At 45.9% G+C, this 16,758-nt stretch overlaps 1 pseudogene; it reads right to left on the reverse strand.

Annotated features, from left to right (window-relative positions):
* Window positions 1–12,215: 12,215 nt before the first annotated feature.
* Window positions 12,216–15,935, reverse strand: LOC112128544 (procathepsin L-like; annotated as a pseudogene).
* Between the last annotated feature and the right edge of the window lie 823 nt (window positions 15,936–16,758).

The raw sequence follows: 16,758 nt of genomic DNA on the forward strand, positions 1-16,758 counted from the left end.
AACCCTGATTCAACGCATTTGCTGGAGAACCAGAGCAGACTGACAGTGAGATTTTGGGCCCCGGGGCCAGTCATCCCTACAAAATGAAATATTTCTCCAAGAACAGGACAAGGAATCACCGTTTTCCCAAACCACAGATCATATCTTAATAGAACAACTTTTTAAAAGGTTTTTATTTTATTTTAAAGTTCCAGGATACATGTGCAGAATGTACAGTTTCATTACATAGGTATACATGGGCCATGGTGGTTTGTTGCACCTATCAACCCATCATCGAGGTTTTAAGCCCTGCATGCATTAGGTATTTGTCCTAATGCTCTCCCTCCCCTTGCCCCCGACCCCCCGACAGGCCCCGGTGTGTGATGTTCCCCTCCCTGTATCTATGTCTTCTCACTGAATAGAACAACTTTTAAAAATGTGCAGCTGGAGCAGCCTTGAAGGGAATTGGTAAGCAGTGAGTGGAGAGTGATGTGTTTCAGGGAGGATTTGGACTGTCTGGCTTGCAGGTGACCCTCTTGTCCCACAGAGGCAGTCTGCCAGTAACTCATCAGGAAGCCCAGGTAGTCTTCCTCAGGCACTTCCATCATTCCTGGGATGGCAGGGATAAAAAGGGACTGGAAGAGATGGGGCAGAGAACAGCCCTCACTGACAGCACAGAGCCTCACCTCTCCACACAGTCTCTGTCCCCTCCTCTGCCCACACGGTGACTCCCAGCCTCTAAGATTCCTGCTTTCAGCAATGCCCCTGACAGCACACCAATTATCTGAGGAGTTCTCAAACACCAACTCTTCACTGCCCATTAGCACAATGAAGAAACTGAGGAAAATGTATATGTCCCTGAATGTTGCTAATGGTCTTAGGACAAGCTGCTACTTATTCTGCATTATGTACTTCTTAGTTAATTGGGGTTAGGATGTCATTTCTAATGAAATGATGTTAATAGTGTTTGTAAAATGAATGATGTGCAACCCCATGAAAAACTCTATGCTTTTTGAAAGAGTAAAGGAAGCAAGGAGGAGTGATAAAAATTTTGATTGTTGAAGTGGCATAGGGGCAGGTTGAACTTGTCCAAGACTGCTTCCCTGCAGGCCAGCCTCCTTCAATGCTTCATGAATGCTCTCCGTGTCTGGGCATAAGGTCATCAAGGCTGAGTTCTAGTAGAAGAGACATTCTAGAGGTCTCGAATGTCTTATACAAACACACTTAGAGACACCTGTTCTAGTAGTCCACCATTATGCCTCCACTCCTTAGGTCTTGAAGTGAAATCATATTCACTCATTCTACAAGTATCTACTCAAGACGTGATATTTGTCAGGTGAGTGATGAGCACAATGGTTGATAGGCAGAGACAAACGATAATCAAAAAATGAATAATAAATGGTAATGAAGGCTGGGCACGGTGGCTCATGCTTGTAATCCCAGCACTTTGGGAGGTGGAGGCAGGTGGATCACCTGAGGTCAGGAGTTCGGGACCAGTCTGGCCAACATGGTGAAACCCTGTCTTTACTAAACATACAAAAATTAGCCGGGCATGGTAGCCTCTGCTGAGCTCTCTTTTGTGTTTTAATGTAAGATTAAGGAGCTCTTGGGCCTTTGGGGATTCTCAGCCAAACCAGGTCTCACCTCCCCTCTCTGCACGGGCGGACAGATAATCTGCTGCTGCACACAGGACACACAGAGCTCACCCCTGCTCACTCAGGCTCACCTCCTAGGATGCCTCCTAGGCAGGCAGAAGTCGAGGCTGGCTTGCCACAATCACACTCTGCGACCAGGGACCTGCACCTGCCCTTGCTATGCTCAACTGTCTCTCGGGCTGTCACCACTGCCCTCAGAAGAGCTCATACTGCTGGGGTGCCCAACTGTTTCTCAGGCTCTTGCCAAGGGGTGGCAAGAGAGTTTCCCCTACTTACCTGCCCACTGGGAACAAAACTTTATTTACTTTTTATTGAGGTAAAACAGATTTAGCATAAACTACCATTTTAATCATTTTTGAGTACAGGGTTTATTGGCATTAAGTTTATTCACATTGTTTTCTCACCATCACCGCCAATCCATCTCAAGAACTTTCTCATCATCCCAATATCAGACTCTGAACCCATTAAACACCCAGCTCCCTGCTCCCCTTTTTCCAAGTCCCTTAATTTGAAGTGCAATGAGGAGACTATTTTTGAAATTAGAACGTTCACTTTTTGTTGACTTTCTCCATGAAAACCTTCCCTTGATTTAGTCAGAAGTCCCCACACCCTGGTTTCTGGGACAGATTCCTCCCAGGCCTCAGGAGACTGTGCCCCATCTGCTGATGATGCCATAATGGGACCCCAACAGGAAAACCAGGATGTCTAATGTGCAAGGGCAGGGTTTTCAGGGGACAGGAGGGGGTTTCCCGAGAATTCTGGAAGCATTTCTGGAACTAGAGCCTTGTGTGGGAAGTGTGGCATTTTCCTATCAGCGAAGCACTGATAGAAAAAATGGGGAGACACTTTCTGAGGGGGCATCACAGGCAGGGGAGAGGAGAGGCAGACAAGCACTGGCTGCACTTATACTCAGGCCACTGAGCAGCGGAAACAGTCCAGAGTGTGTGGTGCCACTTTCCCATTGGGATGTTGTGCCTTTTCTTACCAATTTTCGAGAACTTTTGGAATATTATGGATAATATGAAGGATAATAATCCCTGCCCCAGTTCCGGGCTGCTCCCTGTGGCCAGAGAAGGCGGCCTTGAAGGTGTTGGGTAAAGACCACCTGCCCAGCTCTCCAGGCTTGCTAATGCGGGGGGAGGAGATGCAGCCCAAGGATCCCGAAGCTCTTGCATCAAGTAGCTATTCTCCACCCAGAGCTGCCGGCCATGGGTCCAGTGAAAGAAAACTGTCAGGACCACCACTGCTGCTGCCACAAACCCCTCCCCAGCAATAGAGGTGGAATAGAAATGACCTTCCCCACCTGCTAAGCTTCCCTGCCTATCTCCTGAGGGATTGATTCCTGGGCAACATGGATAAGAACATAAGTAGAACATCAGAATCCAGGAGACTAAAACAGCTGCTTGGGAAGATAAAGAAGACATGGCAGGGCAGGCACACCCATAATCCCAGCACTTTGGGAAGCTGAGGTGGGTAGATCATGAGGTCGAGAGATCGAGACCATCCTGGCCAACACAGTGAAACCCCGTCTCTACTGAAAATACAAAAATTAGCCAGGCATGGTGGCTTATGCCTGTAGTCCCAGCTACTCGGGAGGCTGAAGCAGGAGAATGGTTTGAATTCAGGAGGCGGAGGTTGCAGTGAATGGAGATCGCACCACTGCTCTCCAGCCTGGCAACAAAGCGAGATTCCTTCTCGAAAAAGAAGAAGACATGGCAAACTGCAGTGCCACCCAGCCTGCCCCTGCTGTCTCCACACCTGCTGAGACTCCCTACCCTGGCCACCTACACTTCAGAGATCCCACCTCTGACTTGGCCCGCGTGGCTGCTGGACCCCTCATCCTGCCTGTCCCTCCACCTTCGCCCACACCAAGAATTGAGTAAAAATTGATATCCATAATTCCTAACTCTCCCCTGGGTCTTCCTGCTGACCTTGCCCGCATTTTGGGGGTTCCACCTAATGAGAAAGGAGGCTGCCCTCATTCAGTTGCAGCTTCAGCACCTCTGACCTCTCACCCCTGCCCCATACCTCCTAGCCCTGCATCTTTCTCCTTCCAGCTTCCCTTCAGAAGGGAGCCTCCTACACCCGTATGTGTGTTTTCCTCTCCTCCTCTTTCCTCCCCAACTCCTCTTCCAGCACCTTCCATTGGAATCTCTGCTATCACCCATCAGCAGATGAATTCCACAGCAGCCATTTATTTCCACCATCACAGCAAGGGCATCTGCCCACCTGACCTTGCAGCCTCCTTGAGCCCTCAGCTCTTTGTTACGGACACGACTCCCACTACCAACGCTGTGGTTTTCAAATCTTCACCAAGCTCCAGAGTGAGCACCCTCTTAATTGCCCAAATTCAGCGCACAGTAGAGGCACCCTGGAAAGACATCGGCCTATGTCTGCCTGGCTGCATTCATATTCTCCAGGCTCACCCCTCAGCCCACACTTGGGGCCCCCTGATGGGCAGCAATGAAAAGCCTCTGTGCCCAGGGCCCCTGTTTTTCCGAGCCTTCCCATCAGGGCTCCTCCAGGCACCTCCAGTTTAGGGAGCAGCACCTCTGCAACACCCTCCTCCAGAACAGACAGTGTGATGGGGGATGGCACCACAACTGCTGCAACTGAACACAATTAGGGTCCCCATTCAGAAAGAGCACCCAAGGCCCACCTGGTACACGCAGGTGGTATGATGGGGAATAAATAAGAAGCAAGTCTCCCTCCACATATGGTCCCCATGAATGGACATTGCTCCTGGAGGAAGGGGCTCAGTCCGTTGAAGTTAAATTTAAGCTGCTCTCTCCTTATACAAGCCAGAGGCCCCAAACCTCAAAGTGTGTGTGTGTGTGTGTGTGTGTGTGTGTGTGTGTGTGTGTTGGAGGATGTGGGGCTGATGAGCCCAATCAGAACCACAGTGTATTTGAGGCACTCCCCTGTGGACAGAAGAAGCAGCCAACATGTGTCATCATCGGCTGTGCCCTCCCTGGCTTGGCTGTTCATCTGGCTGACCAAAGCCCCCAGCCAGGTCTCTATTCTTTGAACTGGCAGGATGCCCGCTGCTATTTCCAGGTGCCCCTCTTCCCCTTGCCTGTTTACTTTGATGGGCTCTTCTCTCTCCTGATTGTTCATTAAAATCTTATTCTTGTTGCTCTGCCTCTGCTCATGTGTCTATATATTTTATAATATAAATCTTACATATTTTAATTTTTAATTAAATATTATATATATTAATTATATGTAACCTTAAAACTAGATATAAAGAATGTAGGCATATAGATATCTTGCAACCATAAAACCTAAAGAAACTTGCAGATCAACAAATGTAGGGACCTCATAAAATTCAAATGACAATTTTAATATAATGGAACAAAGGCAGAACAGTCACTCCCCTCTGCCATGCGGAAGTGGCGCCCCCTGCCCCCATGCAGACTCTCCTGAGATCCGCCTGTTGGTGGCATGCTTTGCAGCTTTGCAGTAACTGGATGCTTCCGACACCTGTCCCTATGTAAGTTACACAGAGGCTTCCTTTGCACATCCTGTAATGAAGTCTTTTGGCCTTCACTTGGTGAGAACACAATATTTCATATTAACTCCCTGTGCATTCTTTTTTTTAAAAATATTTCTCTATAACAAAGAAAATGTCGTTCCCCGGCACCAAAGAAATGTTAAATAGATAAAAATATGGAAGCTCTCTGTTAAGTCGATCATCCAAATGAACCAAAATATGTTGATCTTGATCGGTCACTCCACATCTCCAGCAATATGACCGTGTAGGCACCTGATCTCCTCCACTAACATTTTATTTACAAAATCCGGCTTCAGGCCAAAGCTGGCTATGGTTTGCTGACCCCTGTTCTGGTAGAAGAGACATTTAACAACTAATTATACAAATAACAACCACTAAGTGCTATGAAGTAAAAGTACCCAATGCTTAAAACCCTCTAAGAGTAGAGATTGAACCTATGCAGGTAGATCAGATTGCCCTGAGGGAGTGGGTCTTAGATTTAATGTAGTTAATTAGTCAGGGAGGACAAGACTACTCCAGATGGAGGAAACCACCTGGGGAAAGGGATGGGGCAGAAGACAGCCTGGCAAACCCAGTTTGAAAGAGGCTTAGGGAGAGGGAGCAGGAACAGTGAGGGCCAGCGGCTGTGAGCCCAGGCCGAAAACAGCAGGGAGGCCAGCCCCTGTGAGGTCCTGTGGGTCTTGTGAGGGAATTAGGTCTCTATTTAAATACAGAGACTGCAGCAGGAGAAGTAACATGCTCAAGGCTGCACAGCCTGCACAAGATGGAGCTGGAAGCCTCCTCTGTTCACCTCCAGACCCACGTTCTGTATTCTGTTTGTGTTCATTTTGGATCTAGGCTTGCCCGGTGTCTTTACAAGTTTCCCTCCATGCAATTTCAAAATCTTTCAACAAAACAAAAAGGAAAGGAAATTTTGTCTGCACCTAGGCTATCCTATAGTGGAGGACCTAGAGTACTGGAGAGAGCTGTGTTCCCACTTCTCCTTTCCTCTTTGATGCCCCTTATATGGAGTCTTAGCAAAGCTTTCTCTGTCCTCGATGTCAGAGAAGCCTTGAGAATATCGCTTGGGCTCCTCCTCCTGTGTTACCATGCCCTCTGGGTCTCGCCCTGCCTGCCTCTGCACTCTGTCCTCACTGCCTCACTTTCACACTCCCCTTGGGGACACTTGTACAGCTTGCTGCCCCGTGAATGCTCCATGTCCCCTTTTCAGTTCCACATTGTTCCTCTGCTGGAAGAGCATAAGCATCGCCCAGCCCCTTTGTCTGGACACCTTCTTTTCTTTAAGAATCCACCCACAAACAGCTCCTGATGCTTCCAGGTCTGCAGGAAGCCATCCCCAGCCCCTTCCTCACCCAGCCCGAGCGCTGTGCTACCCTGCAGTGTCCACACAGTTCCCAGTGTGAATGACTGACATCCCAAACTACTGTTCACGTCGGCTTCCTGCACTGCACCCTGAGCTTGTGAGCTCTGTGACAGCAAAGGGCTTATGTGAAGGGCGTTTGGCACTTTCCACTTGAAGGTTAACCCATTTACCTTGTCAATTCCATTTGTTCCCACCTCTTAGGTACCTGCATATTTCTATCCTTCAGATTTCCTAGCACTGGGCCTTATAGCAGCATTTCTTAAAATGGGGTCCCCAGTCCAACAGCATCAGCATCACATGGGAATTTGCTAGAAATGCAACTTCTGGAGCCCTCCTTGGACCTCTGGGATCTAAAACTCTGGGGGTAGGTGCAGCGATCTGTGCTTTCATAACCCCTCCAGCTGACACTGAGGCCGGCTAACGTTTGAGAACCACGGCCTCCCAGGAAGTCATTGCTCATGAAATTGTTGATTCCCTGAGGACAGTAACTGGTTATTTTCAAACTTGAAAGGAAAAAGAGTAACTGAGGAAATGACAAAGAAAACTTTTACTTTAGAAAAAGAATTTTCCAACTTGATATTTCAAATACGTGACTTCCAAAGAAGGCCTAGCTTTGTACATTTAAAAACAAGGTTGATTCTGTCTGGCTCAGTCTACCCCAGGTGTGGTTTTGCTGAAGGGCAGGTGTTTGGAAGAGATAACCTTACCAGGTGCCCTCCACTGCTCAGATTCTCTGCTTCTAGGATATTCTATGTAGTATAAAATAAATATAAGCTAGAGAGGAGGGCATGATTGCTAGGGGAGTAAAAAGATGGTTTCTGTTTTGCAGGATGAAAGTATTCGTGGATGGATGGTGGTGTTGGTTGCATAAAAATGTGAATGTATTTAATGCCACCAATCTGTGCAGTTCAAGATGGTTAAAATTATCAATTTTATGTTATTTATGTTTTACCACATTTTGAAAATAAAAATAAAAAGATAAAGCTGGCACCTAAAAATGTCCAGGTAACAATAAATCTGGCAGAGTGAAGTACAGGACTACCCATTGTATTGAGAGCAGCCCAGCAAAGCAGAGGCCCCTAGAGAAACGGGGGATAAGAAAAGTGAAAGATTGTTATTTCCAAAATAACCACCTATAAGGTGGTCTTCCTAATGGGAAGAAGTGATTGTTCCTTGGCTCATTTTCTTTTTTTTCCTTTTTTTTTTTTTTTTTTTTTTTTTTTTAGTTTTCAGGGTTTTTGTTCAGTTTGAATTCATATGTGGGAGGATGTCACAGCCTTTGCAGGCCTTTGGATTCTTGAGAACTTGATCAGGCCAAGCTGTTCATGAGGAGTAGTGTGCTCAAATTCATCCTTCCAACAAGGGGCTGTTGGGTACCACTATGGTGCCAGCCCCGTGCTGGCCACAGGGGTGAAATGTCCAGTGAGGGCCACATCCTGGCTCACCTACCAGGCCACGGGCTCAGCTCCACAGCTGCCTGAGAAATTTGCTTTCAGGGGTAATTTGTAGAGATTGTAGCTGAGCTTTGGGTGGCAACCTGAGATGCGGTCAGACTTTATCATCACAACCAAAAGTCACATGCTGATGAGAGGCTCCAAACAACAGCTGGAGCCCATGACCCAGCAACTTCCAGATGTTGAGTTGGGACAGGGAACAGGCTTGTCTGCTCCAAATGAATGCCCTGGCCAGAAAGAGTAAACCAGGGAGGCACTCTTGAAAGAGGGTGTTAAGGAGCAGTGAGCCCCCTTCCACCTCCACCAGGAAACGTCCCCAGGACAGACAGCTGCTGACCTCTTTCTGGAAGCGCTGGGCCTCAGAAGGTTGCTGCTTCCTGCCTACTTGCACCCAAGGCATATTCTTGATCAGAAAGGAGGCAAGAAGTGCATGGGCTTGGGGAGGAGGAGCAGGGAAGAAGTCACAGGAATGCCCACAGCAGAGGTCTGCGGGGACGCTGGGCTATCCCTGGTGGCAACACTCTTGGGGCTGGCGCTGGGTGAGGATGGCCTCAGAAGCACCCTATGCTGTGACTCCAGCCCCCGGGATCCTCCTCAGGGTACAGAGAAGGAGCTCAGGTGAGCTCTGGGTGGATGATACCGTCTTTTCCCATTGAAATCACAGAATTTTACAACTAAAGAGAACTTCAGATGATTTGAATCAACCACACTCTTTTGGGGGCTGGAAGCAGAGATGACAAGATTTGGACAAAATTACACAGTTCAATGATTAACAATTCAGACTAAGTGTCAGGCCATCTGACCACAACTGAGGCCCCCCGATACTACTCTACTAAGTGTATTATACTGTGATGTGTATGTAGGTGTGTGTGCACATGTGTGTGAATGTGTGTCAGGACTATATGTATATACATGCGTATTGTGTAAGGATGTGAGTATGTGTGTATTTGGGCATCTGTACACAAGTGTATGTGTATAGGTGTGTTGTGTGCATACATGTTCATATGTGTAATGAGTTAATGTGCATGTACATATGTATTGAGCATGTGTGTAATTCTATGTGTTTGTGAGTGCACATATATGTGTATTTGTGTGTGCTTAGTGAGCACTTCGCTGGCCATAATGGCTTGTTTTTCTGGCCAAGAGACTTGATTCTCCCTGATTCAGCCATGAGTGTGCATTTCCCAGGATCAGGGTGACTAACCAGGACATCCGGAGAACTTTCTTCTTCTCTGCCCCACCCATCCTGCCTACTCCATTCTCGGGCGTCAGAGGCTGAGGCTCTGGCCCCAGTGTGAGCCCCACAGGAGGTCTTCAGAGCCCTCAGGTTGCCTCACAGCCAGACTCCATGAGCACCTTTCTGTTGTCCAAGAGGGTGAGCCAGGGCTGCTCCTGTCAATGACAAGATGCTGGGACCTGGATTCATGTGCAAGGAGAAACCAGGCACTGGGGGCTGAGGGTCCAGCTGCTGCTGGGCTGAGAGTCAGTAACCTCTGTGCTTCCAGGGCTCACCATCCCTGGCCATGGGCAGTGCCCCTTGGCTTTGCGGCAATTTGAGGCAATTAAAGTTTTTATCTCCTCTGGCTGTATTTTCTAGACATATTTTAATGTAGCTATAATCATACAAAATGTTGAATTTTTTGTCCTGCTTTTAAAAAGATTTTAATTAGGTTAGATTATAACCAAGGCGGGTGGATCATCTGAGGTTGGGAGTTCAAGACCAGCCTGACCAACATGGAGAAACCCCATCTCTACTAAAAATACAAAATTAGCCGGGCATGGTGGCACATGCCTATAATCCCAGTTACTCAGGAGGCTGAGGCAGGAGAATTGTTTGAACCTGGAAGGCAGAGATTGCAGTGAGCTGAGATCACACCATTGCACACCAGCCTGGGCAACAAGAGCCAAACTCCATCTCAAAAAAAAGTAAATAAATAAATAAAAATGACTAATAAATACTTACTGAAAGTATAAGTAAAAAAAACTTTAATTATGTTAATTATGAGATTTTAAAACTGTATTACTGGAGAAAAGAGACCAAATCTCCTCATAATACTTTTTTTGTTAATTTATTTAATAATAAAGATGAACATAAACACTTGTGTAATTCACTGTTTAAAGTTTGCCAAGGTTTATGTATATATTTTTCCCAACGTTGATGCTGTGAGAAGCCCAAGCCATGGAGAGGCCCCAGGCAGGTGCTCTGGTCAACAGCCCAAGCGAAATGCCCAGCCAACACCAGCATCTGCAACCAGCCGTGTGAATGAGGCTTTGCAGATGTCTAGTCCCATCAAGCCCTACAGATGTCTCCAGAACAGATAGAGCCTACAGATGTCTCCCCGTGAAACCACACAGCCAAGTTCAGGCGGAAGATGTGAAAGATGTTTCTACCAAGCCACTGAGTTTCTGGGTAGTTTGTTTTACAGTAATAAGAAGAACCAGAACGGTCTGTTCCTGCATTCTCCGGTGGTCCCCGATGTTCAAACACTCCGCTTAGCAAGCTTCATCACCCAACACCTGGACCTAATCACTCTGCAGGGTCTCTCACTGCAGAGTCATTTCTCAGGGTTACTGACATGCTAGTCTCTGCTAAGATGCTCACCTCTTCACCTTCCCTTAGTGACTGGCTGCTATGGTTGATATTGTCTTTCCCTTCCTCCCGGAAACCCTCCCTCATTACCTCCCTTTCCCTAACAGTTCCAGCTCCCTGAGGTCAGGGCCTGTCTCTTCCACCGTGGTGATAACCTGCATATGTTGGGTGCTGCATAAATTCTAACTGTATCAAATCTAGCACCCAACCTGCACAGTTAAGGGATTTACCTTGGGAATCTTCCCAATCTTCTTGCTAACATGGGCTACTTTTATTATAAAATTTCACAGTTGCCACTTTTGTCATTTTATGTCAAAAAGATGGTTTTACCAATGACTAGGGAAAGGCATGTAAGAGTCCAGCATGGCACATGATCCAGTTCAGATGAACTTAAATGGAGCCTGCTGGAGGCTTTGTGGGATGAGACCCCATTGTCCTCCTAGTTTTCTTCCTGAAAGATTATGGAGTCTATTCACTAAACACTTCTAACTATCTTTTATATTTTTTTCAGTGGGAACATGAGACTTTTGAAAAAACACGGGTGATGAAACTATGTGCTCTTTTAGCCAATACAATGTGGGAAGTTTTTCTGTTGGTTAAAATAATTCAGGTGCTTACAGGTAGCTTGGTGTAAATGTGGCCACAGACTCTCAGTTTGGGTCCTCTTATCTGTCTTCCACCTTCCAAGGCCAGCACACCATTCCTGAAGCCCAGCCTCACACCCTGGAGTTTACCCCTCATCCCTTGAGGACCCAAAGACAAACAGCCTTGCCAACACACTAGTGCCTTGTCTCACCTCAACTGCAAAGTGGCCATGGGGTCTTCACCAGCAGCTGGGGAAGATGCTCCGGAAACTGGCCCTGATAGCTTTGCCCTGTAATTTGACTGGGTTGCCAACATCGTGGGTGAGATAAACATGATCTCTAAGGCTCTTTTTCAGTATTGAAATTACATGTATGTCTGATCACTTTAAAGAAAAATGTGAATTTTTTCTTTATTAAAACAATTTTCCTTCGTCCTTATAGATCGTTTGTCATATTTTGCTTCAATCAAGAGTTGGGTCAGACACAACCACTGGGCAGCTGACTTGAGATCTGCACATTTGTTACTAGAAGAGCCAGAAGGCCACCCACTGTTCCTCCTAGTGAACCACTGGTAGAGCAGGTATGGCTTAGAGCCCAGTTTCATGCTTGACTACTGATATGGTTTGGCTGTGTTCCACCCAAAATTCCCACACGTTGTTGGGGGGACCTGATGGGAGGTAATTGAATCATGGGGGCAGGTCTTTCCCATGCTGTTCTCATAATAGGGAATAAGTCTCACGAAATCTGATGGTTTTATAAGGGGAAACCCCTTTCACTTGACTCTCATTTTCTTCTCCTTTCTGCTGCCATGTGAGACGTGCCTTTCACCTTCTGTCATGATTGTGAGGCCTCCTCAGCCACGTGGAACTGTGAGTCCATTAAACCTCTTTCTTTTGTAAATTGCCCAGTCTTGGGTATGTCTTTATCAGCAGCGTGAAAACAGACTAATACAACTACACAAAAAAGTCAGTGCATCAAAACAGAAAGAAGCCCCACCAGTACATTTGAAATTACATTTTATTTAAACAGGTAAAATTGTATATATCCTTTTAAAATGAAAATACAAGTGAGTGAATCAATAATACAAATGTTTATAGCAGTAATTAAAATACAGGTAACATTTACCAGTGTGAAAATATCAGAATTCCAATCACACTTGGATCTTCAATGATTGAAGTGTGCATTCCACACAGCAGGGGCTGGTACATTGAAGATAAATTCCTCCTCTGGATGTGCCATCCTCAGTCAAGTTCTTCCTCATCACCATCCATCAGTTCACACAGTGGGGTAGCTGGCTGCTGTGGCAATTCCACAGTTGTTCTTCCGGTCTTTGGCCATCTTTATGTAGCCATCCATGCCCCAGTTTTTACCCCAGCTGAAAGGAGAGCAGGTTTTCCATTTCAGTGGAAGGATAAAGCACATTGGGTTATTAACTTAAACAGTGTGCCAGAAGCCACAGGCTTAACATAAAGAATCAGGAGATGCTAATGTTCCTGTTCATCCCTTATAAATTCTTGAGTCAAAACCTGCATATTACTTTGATCCCAGACCTAAAACTGTGACCTTTCACAGAACTGCAAAATCAGAAACAGAAAAAGGACAGGATGTCTTTCTACCCAGATATGCTTCAGAATTAAGAAAATGTTCAGAATTTAGACATGCAATGGTACAAATACCATATTAATATCCCCAGCATGCTCGTGACAGTATCTTGACGTTACAATCAATCATTAATATTCTGTGTTCTGCCTAAGGGGGATAATGACTTCTGGGATTTCAGAAATGTGATCAAGGGCTTGTGGTATGTAAATACTGATTGCAAAAAAGAATTCCCTTTTGAATTTCAAATATAAGTCTTTCTGGCAATTTATACCTGTTCTTCACCGGCCAATATTTATTGTTATCTGAGTCTGCTCCTTCATAGCTGTAGTCAACCACCAGCATAGCATGATCCAGGCCTTCAGGGTCACAGCATGGCTCAAAATAAATTCCTGAGAGAATAAAATGAAGGCTGGGTGAGAAGTTCCCAAGGACACCTGACAGTAACCCACCCTGTCACCCACAGGGAGGGAGGCATCTCTAAAATCAGTGAAATGACACACAGTCCAGATCAGGCTTAACAAGGTCTATTGTTATCAAGGCTAGGGGATCAGGCTCTCATTCACCACTAGCAGAAATAGAAATTAGCATAAGTCCCTCATAAAAAAACTTTCCTACAGGCATAAAAGACCACTCATTTTAAGCTTGTAATTCTACTCTAGAATATCAATCTTAAAAATAGCACAGAACACCAAAATCCTTGACTCAAAAGGCTCTTTTCAGATTTAATCACAGAAGTAAAAATCTTTGGGAAAATTCTAAGAATACAACAATTAGAGAATATTTAAGTAAATTAAACTATACTATAAATAACATAGCTATTTATAAAAAGTTATGAAGTACAGGTATTCATGGAGATACGCTCAATGTAATATCAAATAGAAGCATTGGGTATGATTATTGCGTGTATAGAGTCCATCATGCTGGTGTGTCATTGGTGGTTTACTTTGTTTCTGCAATAATTTCTATGAAGAAAGATGCTTACCTTTTTTATAGAACTGGAAGGAGACATGGCTTGCATCAACAGCAACAGAGATGGGGCCCACAGTTGCCACTGCCTTCGCCAGGTCCTTCTCCCATGAAGGGATGTCCGCAAAGCCAGTGTCATTAGCAGCAGAATACTTGGGATTGTACCTACAGGTTTTAACCTTTTAAAGGTAAAGAGGGAGGCGACTTGATTACTACCATCCTTCTCCTGGGGAACGTGAGTCAGAACCACAACACTCAGCAGTTTGCAGCATAGAATTTCCAAGTAAACACTGTTACAAATCATCCAAGGAAGTGAAATGTTATTATTAATAGTTAATTTGAAACTGAAAATTAGCTCAGTTCTCTTCAGCGAGACATCTAGGTTTACTTTCTGTAAGACATTTTTCACAATGGAGACATCTGTATTATATGTAGAATGGTTTGTATATCCTCCATGTTACACAGAAGCAAGAACAGCTGCATGTTAACCATGTAATCACAAAACTCTGCAAAGGCTATAATTTATAATGACAACACTGTCACTTTGCAGATAGAGATTTCACCATCTAAAACGTGAATTCTGAAAAGTGTCTGTTATCTCTGAAAGTGTCCCAGTGAAACAAAGCAGGAATGGCAGCAAGAAAAGGAGCTCCATTTACCTTTCCTTCATATGAATAGGATGCCTCAGAGTCCAGGCCTCCGTTCTCCTGAACATACTGGAAGGAATTATCCATGAAGCCACCATTGCAGCCCTCATTGCCTTGAGGCCCAGAGCAGTCTACCAGATTCTGCTCACTCAGTGAGGTAAGTTTGCCTGTTTTCCAGAACATCTGCCCTTCCAGAGCACCAGTTGCACTAAAAGCCCAACAAGAGCCACACTGAGCCTGAAAAGAGAATAAAAAAGCTGATATCCACACACACACACACACACACACACACACACACACACACACACACACAGAGCAAGACTTTTAACAACAGCTCATGTATCTAAATACTCCTTTAAAAAGTGAACTGCATGTTGCTGCACAGTCTACCATAGCACAAATGTCAATTGCTTCTTGGCTTTCCTGGGGTGATGGGAGGTCTGAACCCAACACAGTCTCACCTGATCCTTCACAGGAGTCACGTAGCCTTTCTCTCTCCAGTCCACAGATGTGGAGATCTCAAGAAGCAGGTGTTCCTGGAACTCTTTCCCCTTCCTGCGCTTCTGGTATTGAAAACCATTCATCACCTGCCTGAATTCTTCATTGGTCTTCAAAGAAAAGTAAATAAAATGTTAAGAAGCAAGAGATTAATTTGGTAAAGAACTGAGGAGGGGAAGCACAGAGTTGGGCAGCCCACAGCATACTTACCATGTCTCCAAAGGCGTTCATGGCCATTGTGAAGCTGTGTTTCCCTCAGCTGTATTCCTGATTGTGCTGCTCAATCATCTTCATGTTCTTCTCCCACACTGCTCTCCTCCATCCTTCTTCATTCTAAAGGCAAACATGTAACTGATGCTGTTTATTTCTTTTCTTTTTTTTTTTTGAGATGAAGTCTCGCTCTGTTGCCCAGGCTGGAGTGCAGTGGCACGATCTCGGCTCACTGCAAGCTCCGCCTCCCGGGTTCACACCATTCTCCTGCCTCAGCCTCCCAAGTAGCTGGAACTACAGGTGCCTGCCACCACACTAACTTTTTGTATTTTTTTTTTAGTAGAGACGGGGTTTCACCGTGTTAGCCAGGATGGCCTCGATCTCCTGACTTTGTGATCTGCCCACCTCGGCCTCCCAAAGTACTGGTATTACAGGCATGAGCCACCGTGCCCTGCCAATGCTATTTATTTCTAATTAAAATCCAACATATGCTAACCAAGTGAATCTTCAGACAGAGATGTAAGAGTAACCATGTCCAGGGAAGGCTTGACACTTCTGGGAGATGTTCTCCAAGCTGAGACACAACAAGGGTGTATGCCTATATCGTGCTCATAATCAGTGCTATTAAGTTATTGCGTTAGGCTATTGGTAGGAGCCAGCCTCTAGAAGCCACTCTCTGGCCATATGATCCCGATAGCAAGGCCCATCTCTCTGGGGTTCCCCTGGACAGTTTCAGATGCCACCAACCATGCCATATAATCTCTTGTGCTTTGCCTTCCACTTGGTCCACTGTGCATCTAAACTGTGGTCACGTGTTAGAGCAGCTGAGGCAATTCCCCGGCAAAAGGCAGCCAGGAAGAGTGAAGGATTCATGTTTCAAAAATCTAGGAAGGGAAAAGAAATGAGGATCTGATTAGACCGATCCTAAAAAGCCATTTTACTGCCCCCTGAGAAACTGGGGCCACCATGGTAGAATAAAAAGATTTAAATTCTTCTTCCAAGCATTTACCTAAGGACTGTGGAAGAGGCCAAGGATGTGGCTGGAGAAAAACAGGACAAGTGGAGGTGTTGGATGGACCCACCAAAATGAAAAGCAGCCTGTCCAGAGCTGTAGGAGTTGAAACAGTTTTATGGGATGATAACTTAGGCTATGAAAAGGATAGGAAGGTACCTTACGGGCGAGAAGCTTAAGGCAACAACCAGGATACTAGGAAACTGTTGCCCCACGTTTCGTACCAATTGTGCTGAGGTCATCCAGGCAAAACCTCACTAATGAAGACATCTAATTTCAAGAAGGGACAAAGGGATCCCCAATAATTGGGAAGTCACTTCACACCTTGTTCTTGGCTAATACACAGCAGAAGGTGAAGTATGTTTTCCAAACGCCCCTTGTAATGAAACAGTTCTTGAATGTCTTTCCAGGAGAAACTGGGAAGGAGAGCACCTATCTACCGCCGCTCCCGCAGTCCTGCAGTCCTGCAGGTGGGCCAGTCCTGCCAACACTCCAACTCCCCTCACAGAGCATAAACTGAATCAGGTGGCCGAACCACCGGAAGCCAGAGTCCCCCGTGTCCGCGCCCACACCGAGGAAGGCAGCTTCCCAGGCTTTGGGCTGGGGACCCACGCCAGGTCCCCTGCCTCTGGCTCCCGCCCTCCGCTCATGCTCACTGTGGCCCCAGGACGTGGGCGATGTTGC

This window comes from Pongo abelii, chromosome 8, assembly GCF_028885655.2.
Source record: "Pongo abelii isolate AG06213 chromosome 8, NHGRI_mPonAbe1-v2.0_pri, whole genome shotgun sequence".
NCBI classification, from domain to species: domain Eukaryota; kingdom Metazoa; phylum Chordata; class Mammalia; order Primates; family Hominidae; genus Pongo; species Pongo abelii.